The sequence below is a fragment of the Pinus tabuliformis genome, chromosome 8, assembly GCF_031772625.1.
Source record: "Pinus tabuliformis cultivar Carrire ecotype Pingquan chromosome 8, CPIR1, whole genome shotgun sequence".
NCBI classification, from domain to species: Eukaryota; Viridiplantae; Streptophyta; class Pinopsida; order Pinales; family Pinaceae; genus Pinus; species Pinus tabuliformis.
Genome location: NC_142294.1, coordinates 1,321,140,207 through 1,321,161,344, shown reverse-complemented (window position 1 = coordinate 1,321,161,344; position 21,138 = coordinate 1,321,140,207).

Sequence of the window (21,138 nt, the reverse complement as noted above, 5' to 3'; positions counted from 1 at the left end):
AGATTTGAGCCACTTTTCTAGCCTAAAATCTTGGCCTCTACCCAAAACTTGCTACAACATTTATAATCCATCAAAGACATGATAAAAATGTTGATAACTCAAAATCAACCTTGGGACTAGGCCTGAGCATCCCCAATCGGGATTGACATTCTGAAAAACACTTGGCATCAATGCAACCTCTAGGTCTAAGATACAAGACAGAGCATAACTGACTAAAAGAACTTATGAAACATAAGGATCACCTCCTTCTCCATTGAACCATTATATCATGAATTAGATCTTACATCCATCCATTCAAGAATTACAAGTAAATAAATGAAATAACCATGACATGAACCAATCATATAACCATGCTTATAACTAGCATAAAACCATACAAATATCTGAGATATGATAGCCATTAAATCCACATCTAAATCAATGAAAAATTAAGAGAACTTAGATTTTATTAATCATAGGAAAATCCGACCAGGTTCGTGGCTTCCACCTACCACCCGACTGTAGACATGGCTGAACCAAATATCTCTTTGAACCAGTCACCCTCGTGCCATATTCCAATAATAAATGTGGGATCTCATAGAACAACCAAACCAAGAACAACCAAGGCAATCCAAAAGTTAAACCACCTCCACCCTCATCAAACTATGATCACATGAAAATTGGTGCTCCAATCACAGCCAAATTGAACTTGGAATGCCATCCAGAATCCATCACTATCATTGAGGAATTTTCCATCTCCTTGTCTCTAAGGCTTTACCAGAATCCAATCTCGGATCACTAGGCCCTAAACCTATACCAATCTCTCAAGCTTTACCACAATGCAAACCTGGATTACCAGGCTCTAAACTAAGACTTCTCCCTCGGGCTTTACTGCGTATCTTGCCAAAACCAATCAAGGGATTATTAGGCCTTGTTGAAGCCTTGAAAATAATTGTGACAACATGGGGGAAAACCACCTGGTTTGGGCCTTGGTTAGCAACTCATTTTCCATTTGGTGTAGTGGCTTGACTGGGGATAATGGGACCGGTTTCCCAGAAATATTTAGATAGTGTTGGTGGGGTGATATATATTGTAACGGGAGAATGGCTTAGCTAAGTGTAATCTAATCTAACTAATAAACACATGCATATATCCTGGTTTAACACTATTTAGCTATAAATATACCTAGAAATTAAATACAATATGCAATCTACAATGATCTCCTACAACAATTGGTAATATAGATCATTCAACTGCAATAAGAAGTGAAATCGTTTAACAATAATTGTTTTGGATAAATAGTTAGACAAAATGATCGTGAAAGACATATCGCATATAAAATCGTTCATGTATTCAGAATAAAGTTAAAGCCTACATCATACAAAGGTGCAATAATGCTAAATTGTAATTCAGACTTTCACACATAAAATAGTTTAAAGAAGAGTTATTGCTTGATACATAAATAAAAAAAGATCATAAGATAAAAGTACCATATATGGCGAGTCCTACTCATGTGTTTCAGCAATATTAATCCAGTCTCAATTATTCTAACACATTCTAAGAGTACAAAAGTGAATTTCAGTAGAGTATGCTAGATATTTGAAAGAAAATAGATCTTGTTCCATTCATTCCATCATAACCTCCTCAAAAGTACAGAAGTGCAATGTTTCAAAGAATGTCTTTGATAAAATTTCTGGAACCCTCTCTAAATGCAGGAGAGGGGTTTAAATTGTAACACCCTTCAGGGTAAATGTGCATATAAAAAAAACATAATAGGAACAGAAATACAATAAACATATCAACCATCAAAATCCATATATATATATATCAATACATTTGCACATGAAAATCAAGGGAATGTTTTTTTTTTTCATTAATAAATGCAATGAACCAACCGGTGATGGGACTACCACATTCCACCCAACCATAGATTGGTTGAGCCAAGTCTCTCTTCAGCCAATCACCCCTGTGCCATATTCCAAGCATGAATGTGGGATCTCATAGAACACATCAATCAAAACTCATCCAAGGCTTCCAGAGGCCACCCACCTCAACCCATCAAACAGTGATTCCACCTCATGATCAGACATCACCAAAAACTGTCATCAGATTGGTCTCCATCCAAGCCTTCCAGGGCTTCCAGAGCATTTGTCCAACCAAGGCTTCCAGAACTAGTAACTCAACCCACAACTTATATAGGGCTTCCAGAGCGTTTGTCCAACCAAGGCTTCCAGGACTAGTAACTCAACCTGCCAAGGGCTTCCAGAGCATTTTTCCAACCAGGATTTCCAGGACTAGTAACTCAACCCAAGTTGTTACAGGGCTTCCAGAGTGTTTGTTCAACCAGGGCTTCCAAGACTAGTAACTCAACCCAAGCTATGGAAAAATGAGAACCAACCAAAACAAAGCAATGAAAGTAAACCCACAATCACCATGGCTATCCAGGAAATGGCAAGGCTAGGCAATCCACTGTCAATCTCAGCCATCCTCCATGCCAATGACAGATCATAACCAAGAAACCACATGCATGTGCCATGCATGCCAAAACTAATGAAGAACTCATACATGCAACTCGGTACCTGCAAGAAAATATGATGTAGCTGTTGATGTCGATGCCTTCTTGTGCTTTCTTGCTCTTACTTTGCCTTCTTGCTCCAAGAATCCAAGAATGCCACCCCCTCCAAGAGTGCTCCAAGAAAACTCTAAGTAACCAAGAGTATGAGAGAGAGAGATAATAATGAGAGAGCTCCAAAACTAAATTGACCAAGTCTTGCCCACTGATCCTCATAAGCCTTTTTATTAATGAGGCCTCTATTTTTTTCATTTTCCATTATTTTCCTTCAATTTCCTCCTCACATGAAAAATGTGACCTTTCACCTTCCGTTTCTCCTAATTTCCATTATTTTCATAAATAAATGTGCCAAAATACCTTTTTGCCTCTTTAATTCCTTAACCACTGCCTTTGCCAATTTCCTTAGCCATAAACAACCAAATGAACACCCCCTAGGATGTCTTTCCCACCATTCAGCTTGGAATACGTGTCCCAATCATCTGTGGTATTTATATATTTTTACATGGAATTTTCACTAAGGATGTTACAGAACTCTCCCCATTGGGGAACACCATCCTTGGTGTTCAATGATACCTATAACCAAAAGACTTTTGAAAACAAAACATACTGCCCATGGAGATTTATAACATAGCTCATTGCAGTATTTACAATGAAATATCTGCTTAAAATCAAAAGATCATGACAAAATGACAACATATTGCATAATGGAGCTTTATAACATAGCTCATTACGGTATTTACAATGATCATCTCGCTTAAAAACTCATATGACAGCATAACATCATGATAACATAACCACATGATAGCATAATAACATAACACCCATACCGCATAGTGGAGCCTTATAACACAACTCGTTACGATATTTACATCCATACACAGGTGTACATATAACAACCTCATCAAAATATATATACAAAAACATATGCCAAATCATATACCAAACATATATCAATCATATACTAATCATCATATAGCATCTACCAAAACATCACAAGGCATTTATTGAAACATCATATAGCATGTATCAACCAACATAAAGCATATATCAAATCATCATAAAGCATATATCAACCATCATAAAGCATATATCAATCACCATAAAGCATATACTAAACCAACATAAATCAAATACTAAACCATCATAAAGAAACTACCAAACCACCATAAGCAACCACCAAACCACCATATCAAGCTGCTAGTTCTTGTAGTTGATTTCAACTACCCAATCAAACATGTTCATGATTCCTGTACCACGCACATAGCTTCCATCAGTTTTAAAATAAATTAAAATAAATTCACATCATATCTCATTGGTAGCTCATCAATAAGGTACATTTTCAATCATGTTTGCTTCCTATCACAACAAGTCAAACTAGCATATTTGACCAAGTCAACATGTATAAAAATATCACATCAGGTTAGCTCAAACATAACCATCAAAATCATAAATGACATGTAACCATCATAAATAAAAATCTTAGATCACATGTAATTATCATGGGTCAGAATCATAAATCACATGCATACTAAAACCGAAATACAATACCGATACTTATCCTTCATTGATCCTTCTACCTTGGTTCTTTCTGTAACACATTGGATTGGTTGCCACACCCGACAAACATCCAGTTCCTTCTCCTCAACCATGTGCACATATGCATAGTGTGCATCACACACATACGACCACATACGACATGCAACTCCATGCAACACATGCATCTACACCTGACATACAACACATACACCTACACCCAGTGTACAACATAGTGCATCATCTATACTCGATGTGCAATACCACTCAATACATGTAACTACACAGAGTTCAATACAACGAGTATGCAAGCCCCAATACCATGACTACATGATGCACATACATAGTACCGCATGCCCATAACACAACGTCAATGACATGCACACAATACCACATGTACACCAGTACCATATGTACAATACCACATGTACACAGTACCACCGGTACACTGCAGCACTTGCACAATGTGTGCACAACATCACATGTACATGGCACCACTTGCACAACGTGTACATGATGTCACATGTACACTGCACCACTATACAGTGCGTACACAATACCACATGTACACAATACCACACGCACGACATGTACATAGCACCACATGCACACAACACCACTTGTACAATATGTACACAGCACCACATGCACACGACACCACTTGTACGATCATGCACACCACACCATATGTACATAGTACCAATGTACCACATGCACACAACACCACTTGTACATAGCACTGCATATCCAACACGTACATAGCATCATCTATAAATAAAACTAAATATCCAACATGCGCATAGCACCATATGCACAAAACACTGCATATTCATCATGCACATAGTACAATATGTACACTGCACCATATATCCAACATGTACATAGAACCATCTATACCCAAGACTGAATATGCAACATTCATACAAGACTATCTATACTAACACCCATTACATAACATCACATAAATAACATGTACACACGCTATATATGCACAACACCGCATGTGTACAAAATCACAGATGAAACATGTACAAAATATACAACATATGCATAACAGTAGTACCACACATCCCAACTACATTGTCTCTGCCAAGTAGCTTTGTTTCCAGTGTCTTAAGCATGCTTGTCCCAACACGCCGCAGACCACATTGTTTTCACTTTGTTGATGTATCCTTCAACATTACCTATTATAACATAGACATAGGCATAATACAAGTATACAATATCAAATCCTATCCACATGATACTGACCTTGTATATTTGTCGTGGCTATTCTTCCCAATTGATTCCTCTTAAGGCCAAGAACCTCTTCATGTTTTTCTCCTACATAAGCAATCATTCCTCCATAAGAATGATCCCTGACAACCCTGTTAGATAGTAACATAGATACATGGATACATACATACATATATAAACGTTAACATAAAGCAATCGTGATCAGTTAGTCAATGACATACATTCATACATGTATACATATATAAACTTCAGCATAATCATGATCATAAAATAATTACTAGATAACATAAGATCTAGGTTAAGAGAAATTTCTTATTTATGTATAAGAATTGAGAGCAACAATTCCCAACATATCCAAAGCATACGACACCTCAAATCCATTTACTTTACCTTTTCATGTTACCTTTCTCATGACTATACTACTACCAATCATTTACCACAATGGACCCAGCCAGTCCAACTAACTATCATAGCCTTACCTTCCGCTACGCTTACTCATGCACATAGCTTCATCTAGGTCTTATATCATCGGTTGGGTACCCCAAATCTCTCCTGATTTCCATCAACTTTCCTCTTTCCCAACCAATTCCCAAGACTCAAAACATAAAAAAGGCAAGACAAGAGACAAACAAGAAGAAGACCATAAAAACCAATAACAACATGACTCCGCAAACAAAGTGATATGGCCATACACTAGACATAAACAAAGCCACAAATCAAGCTCAACAATTCATAAAATACCAAAAGAACAAGACTAAAAACAAACATCATGACTCAATCCCCATGGTTCCCAGGGAAATCTCAACCTGAGCCTTCTTCAAGATTTCATGGCAACCTCTCTTGCCAACTCCCTGCATCATGCTCACACATGTCAACCACATGTTCCAAATATCAAGACAATCATATTTATCAATTTGAAATCAACTTTTACAAACAATCGTGTCATAATCCATAGTTATTAGACGTAATGCTACAACTATCGACTACATTCAAGTACATATCAACTGTCTCAACACATACATGTTAGTAATATCATCTTAAAACATAATCATTTGAACACATACTCATATTAAGAAATTCATCAATCATTCAACCACTTGCAAACATACCATTTTAAATAAATCAATTAGACAACATAATAGGCACTGAACACTCAAATACCAAATAGATGATGTAATCAACTATGAAACACCAAGTATAATACATAAGCAAACTCATACCATAGTATACCTTAGGGGAGGCTATCTTTTTTGCATTATCAATCTAGTTAGCGAGATATAATTTTACAACATGTAAACTCAAGCACTCATAAGATCATGATATCCATAATAATATCTAACTAACATGTGCACATTGTAAACTTATACACAATTATCATTCACACATATGCAAGGAAAATCTAGATTAATATGACACCATCTCACAAATATGTCAGTTTATACCTGAATATCGCAACCATAACCATCTGCATAGGTCAAACCAGGTTAACACAATACATATAACATAAAGATCTTCAAGGCAACGAACATAACCATCACGCATATGACCAATCCAAATTATAACCTCAATATCTCAATGAAATGACCCTAATCACCAAGTTAATAGCATATAACAACAATATGCTATATACCATACTCATCAACAACATACAACATAATCATCAGGTTATCTAATATAAAACAACAATAGCAATGCATACAACTACATGTTACTATCATTCTTGACTATCTGAAATGTGCATATAACCACACTAATCATCTAACATCTATCATGAATGTAACCATAACATCAAATACATGTTCATAAACCTAATGTATATAAATCTAATGCATATAAAATCCTTAACTTACATACCTGCATGTCAAACATACAATACATGTATGACGATCTACACTTACCCCAAAGTCCAATGTCACAACCTCATATAATGATTTGCATCTCTTGCTCTATCTCAGCCAACACATTAGCATCATAACATCCAATAGCACCATGATGACCTAAATTGCATACAATGACTTCACAAGGCATGTTTTGCCTACTATACATGCATAATCGTAACAAAGACCATACATGCATAACAACAACCATTACTCCATTGTGAACATTACCACATGCAACCAACAATATGCATAAGAAATGCCAAATCAACTACACCTATGCATAAACACATGTAGTCAAACATAAGCGATCAATTCTTGTAATCAACCTACAAGTCTGATACATGTAATCAAAATATTCAAAAATGTAACCTAACATACAAGGATGTAAGTAGGTAACATGAAAGCAACATGTAAGCGACATATAATTCATACACAGTCAGTCACATGTTCTAAAAATGAAGACATCATGTCTATTAATTTGAAATCAACATTTACCAATATAACAACCTATAAGCATACCCCCTTACTATCCATGGTCCACACTAAGGTAGAAGGAGGAAGCTACTATAATGGTGTGATTTCCAATGTCCAATTATGGAAATGGAATCTCCAAAGCTCTACTAAATTTAACCACACTTGAAAATAAATTGATTTTTATTTATCATACATTCGTATGAGACTAAGTCAAAAACATTTCACTTATTCCACTTGTAACATAATAACTAAAAACATGCCACTTTTCCATTTCCTTACATGCAACTTTTCAAATTCCTTGCATGCAACCTTACAAATTCCCTACATGCAACTCTTCAATTCTTTGCATGAAAATAGGCATAGATCAGCGACATCCATATTATCACACTACAATACTATCCCATCCAAAAAAATAACGTTTTCTTCAAACAATTACCATACTTTTACATTTTTCTTCAAACAACTATTATACTATTACATTTGCATGTAAGCATTTCTTCAAACACTTTACATGCAAACTAATATAGCAAACTATTTGCATACAAGTAAGAATATATCAACTACAAGAATACTATTACAAATCAATACTATTCCCAACCACAAAAAACATACTCATTGGGGCATATTATCAAACAGTTTGTATGCAATTAATCATTGAACCATTTAAGCATTTCATCAAACACTTTACATGCAAACTAATATAGTGAATGATTTAATGCATATATCCTAAACTGTAGTAGTACAAGTTATGGAAACTGAACCATATGATCAGTGGTATTTTTCCTCACTATGGTTCAAGTTTCAACTTCTGAGATGTCATAGATGAAAAGTTATAACAAAAATACCAACACAATCATATTTGGTGCACAATTCTAGGAGTATCCAGAAAGCTCGATTTACATTGGTCATATCTCCTACAATATAGCGAATAAATCTCTGAAAATTTTATCACAATATAAGTGGGATTTCCTCTCATTGTGGAAAACAATTTAGCTCTTGAGAGCGCCCAGAATAAAAGTTATGACAAAAATATCAGTGTGACATGTTTGAGACCTAATTTTAGGAGCATTCAGAAGGGTCGACTCTCTCTGCTCATATCTCCTAAAATATTGCGACCCAATATCTAAAATGTATACCACATAATTAATGGTATTTACCCTCAACGTGAACGATTTTTCAGCTTCGGAAAGCCTACATAAGAAAAGTTATTGCATAAATGCCAATGTGACCTATTTAAAGGTGCATTCAAGAAGGTAATCTTCCTTAGATCATAATTCCTAAAGTATTGTGAACCAATATCTAATTTTTTTACCACATTATCAGTGGGATTTACCTTCAGTATGGAAAAAAATTTGACTTCTAATATTCCACAGAATAAAAGTTATAACAGATATGACAGAAAGGTCTAAAAATTTAACCTTTGTTCTTCATTTCACCTATGATAGAGCCCATCGAGTCCAAGTGTTTGAACCATGCCTCTGATACCACTCTATTAAAACCTTTGGGGTAAATGTGCATATATAAAAAAACATAATAGAAACATAAATACAATAAACATATCAGCCATCAAAATCCATATATACATCAGTACATTTAAACATGAAAATCAAGGGAATGAATTTTTTTCATTAATAAATGCAATGAACCAACCGGTGATGGACTACCACATTCCACCTGACCATAGATTGGTTGAGCCACATCTCTCTTCATCCAATCACCCCCATGCCATATTCCAATCATGAATGTGGGATCTCATAGAACACATCAATCAAAACTCATCCAGGGCTTCCAGAGGTCACCCACCTCAACCCATCAAACAGTGATTCCACCTCACGGTCGGACATCACCAAAAACCATCATAATATTGGTCTCCATTCAAGCCTTCCAGGGCTTCTAGAGTGTCTTTCCAACCAAGGCTTCTAGAACTAGTAACTCAACCCACAACTTATACAGGGCTTCCAGAACGTTTTTCCAACCAAGGCTTCCAGGACTAGTAACTGAACCCGCCAAGGGCTTCCAGAGTGTTTGTCCAACCATGGTTTCCAGGACTAGTAACTCAACTAAAGATGTTACAGGGCTTCCAGAGTGTTTTCTCAACCAGGGCTTCCAGGACTAGTAACTCAACCCAAGCTATGTAAAAATCATAACCAACCAAAACAAAGCAATGAAAGTAAACCCACAATCACCATGGCTATCCAGGAAATGGCAAGGCTAGGCAATCCATTGTCAATCCCAACCATCCTCCATGTTAATGATAGATCATAACCAAGAAACCACGTGCATGTGCCATGCATGCCAAAACTAGTGAAGAACTCATACATGCAACTTGGTACCTACAAGAAAATCTGATGTAGCTGTTGATGTCAATGCTTTCTTGTGCTTTCCTGCTCTTCCTTTGCCTTCTTGCTCCAAGAATCCAAGTATGCCACCCTCTCCAAGAGTGCTCCAAGAAAACTCTAAGTAACTAAGAGTATGAGAGAGAGAGAGAGAGTAATGAGAGAGCTCCAAAATTGATCTGACCAAGTCTTGACGACTGATCCTCATAAGACTTTTTATTAATGAGGCCTCTGTTTTCTTCATTTTCCATTATTTTCCTTCAATTTCCTCCTCACATGCAAAATGTGAACTTTCACCTTCCTTTTCTCCTAATTTTCACTATTTTCATAAATAAATGTTCCAAAATACCTTTTTGCCTCTTTAATGCCTTAGCCATTTCCTTTACCAATTTCCATAGCCATAAATAACCAAATGAACACCCCCTAGGATGTCTTTCCCACCATTCATCTTGGAATACAGGTCCGAGTCATTTGTGGTATTTATATATTTTTACATGGAATTTTCACCAGGGTTGTTACTGTAGGTTTTAAACCTGTACAGAAATTACCTGCATACGAATTCTAAAACAAAGAAAATAAACAATGCGAGAGCATAACACATAAAACACATATACACAGAGATTTCCCACTGGATCCCAAAACCGGGACTACCAGCTTGATTTTTCATTATTTTCCTTTCAATGTTACAATACATATTTATACATGTTGAAGCATCCAATACCATGGACTGAAAACCATCGCGTCCAAAAACATGGACCAAAAACCATAGGTAGGTTCGCCCAACCTAATATAGGGTCCAAAAAAAACTTTCCCGGGGCACTGCCCCGAACCCCGTAGAGGGGGGCTACCCACCCCCCCTGTGACCCCCCCGCTGCACAATCGGCGCAACGAAGGGGGGGCTCCACGCCCCCTCTAACCCCCCAGTTCACTACATAGGTTAGTCGTGGAAAGAATATAACATAGCCCAACAATCTCCCACTTGTTGTTTTCTTTCCACAGGGGGCCACAGGAGAGCTTAGTCATTTTTCTAGCCCTGAAATGCCCATTGTTTCTCTACACCAAGAGAACTTCTCAGAGCTCACAGATTTTTTCAATGCATCTGTAGTATTCTTCAAAGTGTCCACCTTTACCAGCAACACCTTTTTGTCTTCTATCATATCCCTCACAAAGTGATACTGAACATCAATGTGCTTTGTCTTTGAATGATAAGCAGGGTTCTTTGCCAAGAAAATTGCACTTTGGCTGTCACAGTCTATCCTTATAGCTCCCTGTACTAACCCCATACTTGAACACAATCTCTGCAACCAAACTGCTTCCTTGCTTGCATGAGTGGCTGCCATGTATTCTGCCTCTGTAGTTGATAGTGCCACTACAGATTGTTTCTTACTCATCCAACTGACTGTACCTCCAAATAGGTTAAGCACATACCCACTTGTAGATCTTCTCTGATCCAGATCTCCAGCCCAGTCTGCATCAACAAATCCACGAATATCCAACACTCTGTCCAATCCTGGTCTTCCTTGGTAGCACAAACCATAATCACTAGTGCCATGCAAATACCTGAAAACCCACTTCACTGTTGTCCAGTGCTCCTTCCCTGGTTTTGACATAAACCTGCTCAATACTCCCACTGCATGTGCAATGTCTGGTCTAGTACAGACCATTGCATACATCAAGCCACCGACTGCACTTGCATATGGAACACGGGACATGTCCTCTTCCTCTTCTTGTGTCTTGGGACACTGTTCAGCAGATAACCTCACACCTATAGGAATAGGAACCTTCACCGGTTTACTATCTTGCATATTAAACCTCTGCAGTATTGTCTCGACATACTTCCTCTGGTTTAACCAGAGCTTCCTCTTTTCCCGATCTCTTTTAATTTCCATGCCCAAAATATAGTTTGCAGCACCGAGATCTTTCATGTTGAATTTGGAGGACAATTGGGTCTTCAAATCCTGGATAATTTCTTTGTCATTTCCAACCAGCAACATATCATCCACATACAAGACCAGATAAATAACATGGTCACCAATTAATTTAAAATACACACAATGATTTGCTTTGCTTCTGGTGAAGCCAAGTCCCCGTATAAAGGTATCAAATTTGTGATACCACATCCTTGGTGACTGTTTTAACCCATACAGAGACTTCTTTAACTTGCATACCAATTCTTTCTTACCCTTCACCGCAAAGCCTTCAGGTTGCTTCATGTAGATTTCCTCTTCCAAATCCCCGTGAAGAAATGTTGTCTTCACATCCATCTGTTCTACCTCAAAATCAAAAGCAGCATCAACAGATAAAAGTAATCTAATAGAAGTTACCTTGGCAACAGGAGAAAAAATATCACCAAAATCAATTCCCGGCACCTGGGAATAACCTTTTGCTACCAACCAAGCTTTGTATTTCTCCACCTTCCCTTCTGCATTTGTCTTCTTTTTAAACACCCATTTGCTGCCAATGGGTTTCCTTCTAGCTGGAATCTCCATCAGATCCCAAGCCTCATTTTTGTGCAAAGATGCCATTTCATCAACCATGGCCTCTTTCTAGAGTTTTCCATCCTCTAAATCCACTGCTTCCTTCACAGTTCTGGGATCATCATCAGTAACAGACAAAGCAAAATTTGAACAGAAAGCAGATGGACTATACCTTTGTGGCTGCCTTCTTTCTCAAACTGATCTTCTCACAGTCGGAGTTTGTGGCTCTTCATCTTCTGATTCCCCCTCTGCTATAGAGTCAGATTCTTCCTCCTTTAGTTCAAGCTCTATCTTCACAGGTTCCTTTGGTTGGACTTCATGTTTAATAACATCTTTCACCTCTTTGAACACCACATCTCGACTGTACACAACCTTCCTTGTTACTGGGTTCCAAAGCTTATAACCCTTTAAACCATCCTTATACCCAATAAAGATGCACTTTTCAGATTTACTATCCAACTTGGTTCGTTTCTCCTTTGGAACATGTACATATGCATCACATCCAAATATCCTCAGATGTGAAAGAGAGGGTTTCTTACCAGTCCATACTTCTTGTGGAGTCTTATCCTCCAACGCTGATGAAGGTGACCTGTTGACCAGGTAACATGCAGTATCCACCGCCTCTGCCCAGAATTCCTGTCCTAACCTAGCACCACTGAGCATGCTTCTTTCCCTTTCCATCAACGTCTTGTTCATTCTTTCTGCGACACCATTTTGCTGAGGTGTATATGGAGTAGTCTTCTGCCGTGCTATACCACACTTCTTACAAAATTCTTCAAATTCCTTGCTGCAAAATTCTCCACCATTATCTGTCCTCAACACCTTTATCTTCTTCTCTGTCTGATTTTCCACCAGAGCCTTAAATTCTTTAAACCTATCAAAGACTTCAGATTTCTTCTTAAGGAAATATATCCATGTATTCCTTGAGAAGTCATCTATAAATGATACATAGTACACAGACTTACCCAGTGATGGAACCTTCACAGGTCCAAACACATCACTGTGCACAAGCTCTAATATCTGTTTCGTCCTCTTACCACCAGAGGGGAAACTCACCCGATTCTGCTTCCCATATACACAATTTTCACAGAAATCAAAATCCAGAGAGCTATTACTCATACCTTCTACCATACCTTTACCATGAAGTATTCAAAGGCCCTTCTCTCCAATATGTCCAAGCCTTTGATGCCACAACATGGTCTTCTCTCCAGAGACCACTAGATTTGCACCCATCAACAACAGTGCTACCTTGCAGCTTGTACAGAGTTCCAATCCAAACTCCCCGCATCAATACCAGTGCTCCTCGAACCATCTTGCAGGTATCCTTCTCGAACACTGTCTTCACACCTGCATCATCCAACTTGCTTACAGAAATCAGATTTCTGGCCAATGCAGGAATATGCAGAACACCAGGAAGGGTTCTAACCCTTCCACCTTGCAACTTCAACTTTACTTTTCCACGAACAATGATTCTAGCCTTCCTATCATCTCCTAAGAAGACATCACCACCATCGTATTTCTCATAATCGCAGAACCCCTCTCTATGGGGAGTGAAGTGAAAGGATGCACCTGAGTCAATCAACCATGCCTCATGATCTACATGTGTACTTGAAGAAGCCAAGTACACATCCCCACCTTCATCTGAGGTGGTTTTCGCCTCTATAGAAGGAGCATCATCAGATCCCTTTCCTTTATCAGGAGCTTTAGATTTACATTCCCTTCTGAAGTGCCCTTCCTTTCTGCATTTGTAGCACACCACCTTTATAGGTTTTCCTGGAGATTTAGATCTCCCTCTAGATTTAGATCTCCCACTCGATGACTTATTTTTTTTCTGTTCTGGGACCGTCCTCGTACAGACAAGGCATCACCATTCTGGTTGTCCATATTTTTCCGTCTCATCTCCTCCGTCAGCAAGGCTGAGACTATTTCATCAAACTGCAAAGCAGTTGCATTGCTACCTATCGCAATAACCAGAGTATCCCACGAATCTGGTAGAGAACACAACAAACTGATGCACTTATCTTCATCTGAAATTTTAATATCAACAGATGATAACTGACTTACCACAGTATTAAACGCATTCAGATGCTCTGTCACCAAGTCCCCATCTTTCATCCTCAGGTTATACAGCTTTTTCCGTAGGAATAGTTTATTCACCAGAGACTTAGATTGGTACAAAGTCCCTAACTTGTCCCACAGAGCCTTCATCGTAGCTTCCCCTGATACATTCAGCAATACTGAATCTGAGACACACAATTGTATTGTGCTCTTTGCCTTTTGATCCAAATTCTTTCATTCTTCATCGGTCACTCCCGCTGGTTTAGTACCTAGATCTACCGCGATCCACTAATCTTTATCCACCAACAGATCCTCCATCTTGAGTTTCCACAACTCAAAACTCTGACCATTGAACTTCTCAATCTCTATCTTTCCACTGCTCGCCATCTTCTTTCACCACCAGAATCGATCTCGCAGATCTCCCACTGAACAGGGTCTACCACAGGCCCGAGCGAAACCCCTCAACAACAAAGGCGTCCCCTTGAAGCCAAAATAGCTCTGATACCAAATGTAGGTTTTAACCCTGTACAGAAATTACCTGCATACGGATTCTAAAACAAAGAAAATAAACAATGTGAGAGCATAACACATAAAACACATATACACAGAGATTTCCCACTGGATCCCAAAATCGGGACTACCAGCTTGATTTTTCATTATGTTCCTTTCAATGTTACAATACATATTTATACATGCCGAAGCATCCAATACCATGGACCGAAAACCATCGCGTCCAAAACCATGGACCGAAAACCATAGGTAGGTTCGCCCAACCTAATATAGGGTCCAAAAAAAAATTTCCTGGGGCATTGCCCTGGACCTCGTAGAGGGGGGCTACCCGCCCCCCTCAAACCCCCCGGACAGGGGGGGCTACCCCCCCGCTGCGCAATTGGCGCAACGAAGGGGGGGCTCTGCCCCCCGGTTCACTACATAGGTTAGTTGTGGAAAGAATATAACATAGCCCAACATTTACATAAATGCTAAACTATAGGTCCTAAAATAGAGTATTAAAAAATATAGCTAAGGAGTTTTAAATTACCTTCTTTAGATTATGCAAAAATAAAACTAAAAAAAAATAAACTAAATGACTAAATCATTTTGTACTTGATCTCTGAGATTGCAAATATATGTCACAGGCTTTAGCTGAGTCAGTTGGTCGATCGCAGATTATAACTGTGCAACAAATATAGCATCTGTTAGTGCTGGACACCATCTTTGTGTTGAGGCTGTTAAGCACCTCAAAGTCATCCACTGACTATATGGTTTCACTAAAACTGCCAGTATGCTTCCCAATTCAGCCCGCTTAACTGTCTGATCACCTCCTCCTCTTCCTGCACTGCCTGCTTCCACTGTTGCTCTAGCTATTTCACATTCAAAATAAATCTTGGTAACATTCTGTAACCAGGTTGGTGCCATGCATATTTTCGTTGATGGATTCAATTATGTTTTTGACTATTGTCACTGCTATCATTTTTACCCTTTCTACTTGCTTCAACTGAGAATCCCAATCTGTGAAAGGGATGTGTTTGTGAGATTCCTCCAGTTTCGGCAGATCAACCTTTCTCCCATCCTCTGATTCTTGACAGGTGATAATGTCAAAAATCCTTTTAAGGATTTCATCATACTCAAGTCTCATGTCAACAACTTGGTTTGTTAGCTTATCACTCATTTCGTAGTAAGGACTTATCTATGAAATCTTCTGGAAAAGAACTTCCTTTTCATGAATTAGTTGGGAGTTAAGGCTGAGCGCTTCCTTTATGAACTCATCGATTGACGGTTTATCCTTAAAATTATTTGTTATATCTTGTATCTGCGCATCTCTTTCTACTAGGTTGGCCTGATGTTGGGTTCACATTTGTTCAAATTCCTACTAGAGATGGGCTACTTGTAATTCCGCTTGTTGATTGGATTTTTCCTAAGCTAATTGTTGTTCTAACAACATAATTATTTGTTCTTTTTCCTTAAGCAACATTTGGACCTTTGTCACTTTGTCAATATTTTTTGTGGCATAGGCTTCTGTGTATTGTGACAATTTTGTGAGATTTTCAGATGGGTCCATTGGCGAGTCCTTCCAAAAGATGTCCATTGGTTCATTTTCAGAAGTTGTAACAGTTACAACGTCTAGGTTTATTTTCTTCCTCTATCTCTTGACTACAACTTTGTGGGTGGGAATATAAAATACATCTAGTGGAGGTATTCTTAAACTCTCAAAACAATTTCTGAAGCATGTGTAATAGGAATGATTTCAACATTTTGAGTGTCCTTAACTCCTTCCTCTATCATTTCCAAATTTGACTTGTGCTGGATTTTCTTAGGAGTTTGTATCTTAGATGTTTACTCAGGGTTTGAATCTGTGTGAAGCTTCTTGTTGACATGTTTCCATTCCTATTCCAAGTCAATAATTGGGCTCTTTCCCGACTGAGTTGATGCAAACACAATTTCTTCTTGTATCTTCGTTGAAGTTTTCTCGACTGTTTCCTCTGTAGTTCCAACTGTGTCCTTTCCAGACTCATTATTTGTATGTCCTCCTCCATTTTCATATTGCTACTATGATTTCTCTTACTTGTGCGTAGATCTCTATTGGGTTTCTTCTTCAGAGTGTTCTTTGGAGCTGCCAACCAAGCTTACGCTAGGAGTTCGCTTCGTTATTGGTTCTATCTACAATAGGTCTAATGGGACCTTACATAATCTTTTCTCCCTATACACATGGAAAGCTCTAAGATCATCTGGTGTAAAAAGTGTCGATGCTAAATGCAACACTTGTGAGTATGTTTCTGCCTATAAGAAGAGGTCATCAAAGGGGTCCCCTTCATGGGTGAATGGTTTTACTTTCACCATACTAATAAACGTCTTAACAGTGTCGCTCAAGTCATACTGCCTTCCCAGAAATGTAGCTAATTTCAGAGATTTAATAATCTCTTCTTGTTTGCATGCATGCCCAAAATCATGTTACACAAATGCACCACATTGTAATGGAAATGTAGGCCAAATGGCCTTCTTCTATTCGTTCAGTCCTCTGCTTAATCCACCTTCCCTTGCTATTTGGTAAGCTATTTCTCTGGCCAATAATTTGTCAGGGACGTAATATGGGAGAACATGCGGTGAAGAAATGCTCCCAAATACTTTGATATAGGTGAATGTCTCCTCCCCAAACCATCTGGCTACTGGCAAGATATCCACTTCGGCCTCTTTAGAAAACCTAGGGGCAGTTCTATTATATATTTCTTTATGGATGGGTAGCATGAATCCTTGACAAATTTTGTAAAAATGGGGGTGAAGCTGAGATTCCCACAAAGTCTTATGGTACACATGGATAGGAAGCGGGTCGTGAACATCCACTTCCATCCCATAATGGGAAATTTAGAATTAAAACAGATTGCATCCATTACAAAAGCACTCATAAAAGATGGGGGATAAACCCTTAAAGAGGGAATTATTTTTCTCCTATATTCCATAATGGCCTATGCTAAATTATTTGAGAAAATTTGAGTCTAGCTCATTATCATTGCATTCATGGCTCCATTTATTAATGGGAGCCATTCTAGGGAAAACTTGGTGTTGTCGGGTTTATCAAACAATCTACATAGCATTTCTGCTATGAAACTAGAAGGGGAAGAAATGGATGCCATGGAGTACATACCCATTTTATCCTGTTCGAGCTTGCCTTCGTATGTTGTCCAGGTTTGGGTGATGTCTACTAGGTCTTTATTCTCCTTGGAAATTTTCTCAAGGAACTATTTGTTGTAGAGCTTTTGTGGCTCTGGGAACTGGTACATGATTCGTAGGCTATCTGCTGAAAAATACCCCATGACCTCTTGCCTGTGATTCCTGAATGTTCAGTCTGCAATTTATGCCTCATCAATTACCCACTTGAGCATCTCAACATATGGGATTAGATTTGGTCGTGCTGCGCAGTGTAGGAAAGAGCATGTTGTCTCGAAATAGGAGGCATCATATGACTCCTAGGAATTCACCATGCCCTTGGGTTCTCTTCTTCTAATATGTTGTACATAGCCTCCCAAGTTGTAGTTCCTCCGTCTTTGCTACATGTAGTATCGGAGAAAAGAGGAATCATTTCTAATTTCTCAGACGTAGCTGCATTCCCCTTCTTTCCTGTTGTTTCCAACAATGATCCCTATAGATTTTTCCTAAGATGAAGCAAAGAGGAAGTTATTGAATAGAAAAAAGTAAGAATGAAAATGAGAATGAATGATACCAATATCCTTAAAAAGGTGACAAGCAAGGATTTTTAATTAAACACAGATGAAAAGATATCGTATCACGTCGAGCCACTTTTTATCATAAATTCCATTAACCTATATTAAATAGCCACTCATAGTCCCTTATCACTGCCTTTATTGCTCATTAATGTATCACATCACAAAATGGGAAGGACGACTTTAAAGGTGGTGGACTTAAGTTGCGAGAATGCGGATTTTGCGATTGTGATGCAATGTCACAAGTCAAATTTCGCATGTTTGATTGTGTTCTTTCTTAAAGTTCCTTAAGTTCCCATGGGATGTGAGATGCGAGATAAGTGGTGTGTTCTTTACTATTTAAAGCTATTTACCTTATAAAGTGCTTGTCATCATGCGACGAACTTTAATCATCAATTTATGATATTGGGTTCTATCGGGTCTACTCTTTTATCGTATTTCACAACATCGTGCAGTTTGTAAGATTTCAAACCTTTCTTAAGTGTTCCAACATGATGCAATAAGGTTAACCGTATCATCGCAATATCGCATTTCGCAAGTTTCAACATGCTTTGTGAGAGTGCACCCTTTATGAATAACGATATGCGATATGGGCATTATTTTGATAGGAAATTCTTTAGGTCTTTTTTTTTAATAAAAAGCCTAGTGATATTTAAGTTAAGCGCGGTGATTCTTTTAATCGCTTTACACAAATTTTTCTTGTTAATAAGGCTTTTGACTCACTTGGTCGAGCCATATGTGAAAAGGAGAGGATTGCTAGCTTTCAAAGGGTTTTGACTCGATATTTTTATTTATTCAAAAAATCTTAAAATAAAGTGTCTAAGTGCTAAATTTCTTTTTCAAGGATTTTATCATGGGTCCCCATTTATTAATAGAATACGATCTATTATACCAATAAATGGGGGTTTGTTGAATAGCACAACAATTAGCGATTTGCTGGAAGAACTAGTTATCTTTGACAGCTTTTTGAAATTTCTAAAAACTTCCAAAATAAAGGTAGTTCAAAAAAATAAAAATACATGAATTACAGGATAAGTAACATTTCTCTGAATAAAAAACAAAATCTACTTAATTACCATCCATTTGATTATCCTCTTCAATATGAAAATTGCTTTGTCTACATCATTCATTACTTGGTTTTAAAGATAAAAACAGGGGACTCGCTTAAATTAGCTTTTAGATGTACTCAGTTGTCATAGGTAGAGCCTCTACTACCAGCAGGCGTCCATAGCCTCGACAGGGTTACTTTTTAACCAACAATGATTCAATATCCCATCTAGGTAAGAGTGCAATTTTTAAAGATAAATTCAGATTCATATACTTACTTTCTTTCTCATTTTTTTCTAAACAATTCCTTTTTCTTAAAATTTTTCATTTTCTTCTTAAAGGTCATTGTCTTGGTTTAGTGGCCAAATTTGACAATGCCATTCACTAGTTGTAACTTTAACTGAACAAGTTGGCTCATGATGAGATCCCTTGTCTTTTAATTAACATAATCTCAAGCCATTACCCTATTTTGGTATGCAGTATTGGTAATGTTAGCTTGTTACTTCCCTATGATCATGGTAAGTCGGCTCTTGATGAGACCTCTTATCCTTTAAGTTTAAGCATATTTTAGAATTACACTCTAAAAAGTGAAAGCTCACTAGATGGGGAGAATCATTGACTCCTTAAGAGTTTCTGGATGACAATTATAGAGTTAAAGATGCTTCTTTGTAAAGAGTCCTTGCTTTTTTATAGATACTTTTCTTAACTGATGGTAGAACAAAGGTTCTTTTACAAAGTTGAGTTTTACCAAAGGACAACTAATTTTGGTAGAGGACAAGAAATTTTAGAGAGATAGAACTTAGCTTATGTTTCAAATGTAAAAATTATCTTCTTAACAATCTCTACTTATACAAGCGAAAAGTCAAAATGTAAAATAGACTATTTACAATAGCCAAAAGTAAATGCTACTTAAACTTTTATTTTCCTAAAAGGTAAAAGTAGTAATATACAATGAATAGAAAAGATTATCTTCTATGAAAAATATTTTTTCAAAGTTTTCCCATTAATAGGCAGAGAATGTGTCTTGCCTGATAAATCTTGCAATAAAAAGGTTGATGGGCTTATTTGTTCGACAATCTGAAATGAGACAAGCCACATTCTTTGGAATTTGGTATGTTTACCTTTTTCCTCATGTGCTTTATCCCATTTCAATACCAGGTCTATGAGCTGAAAGGATTTTGAGCTTATAGAATTTGCATCAAATGAAGAGTTGACTAACTATTGATGATGTGCATGTGTGATTTTGGCCTTTTCCCTTTCTTCTTCGAGCTTAAGAATTTGTGATATCTTATTCGCATAGAAGAGGAAGGGGTTTTTTTCCATAAATTG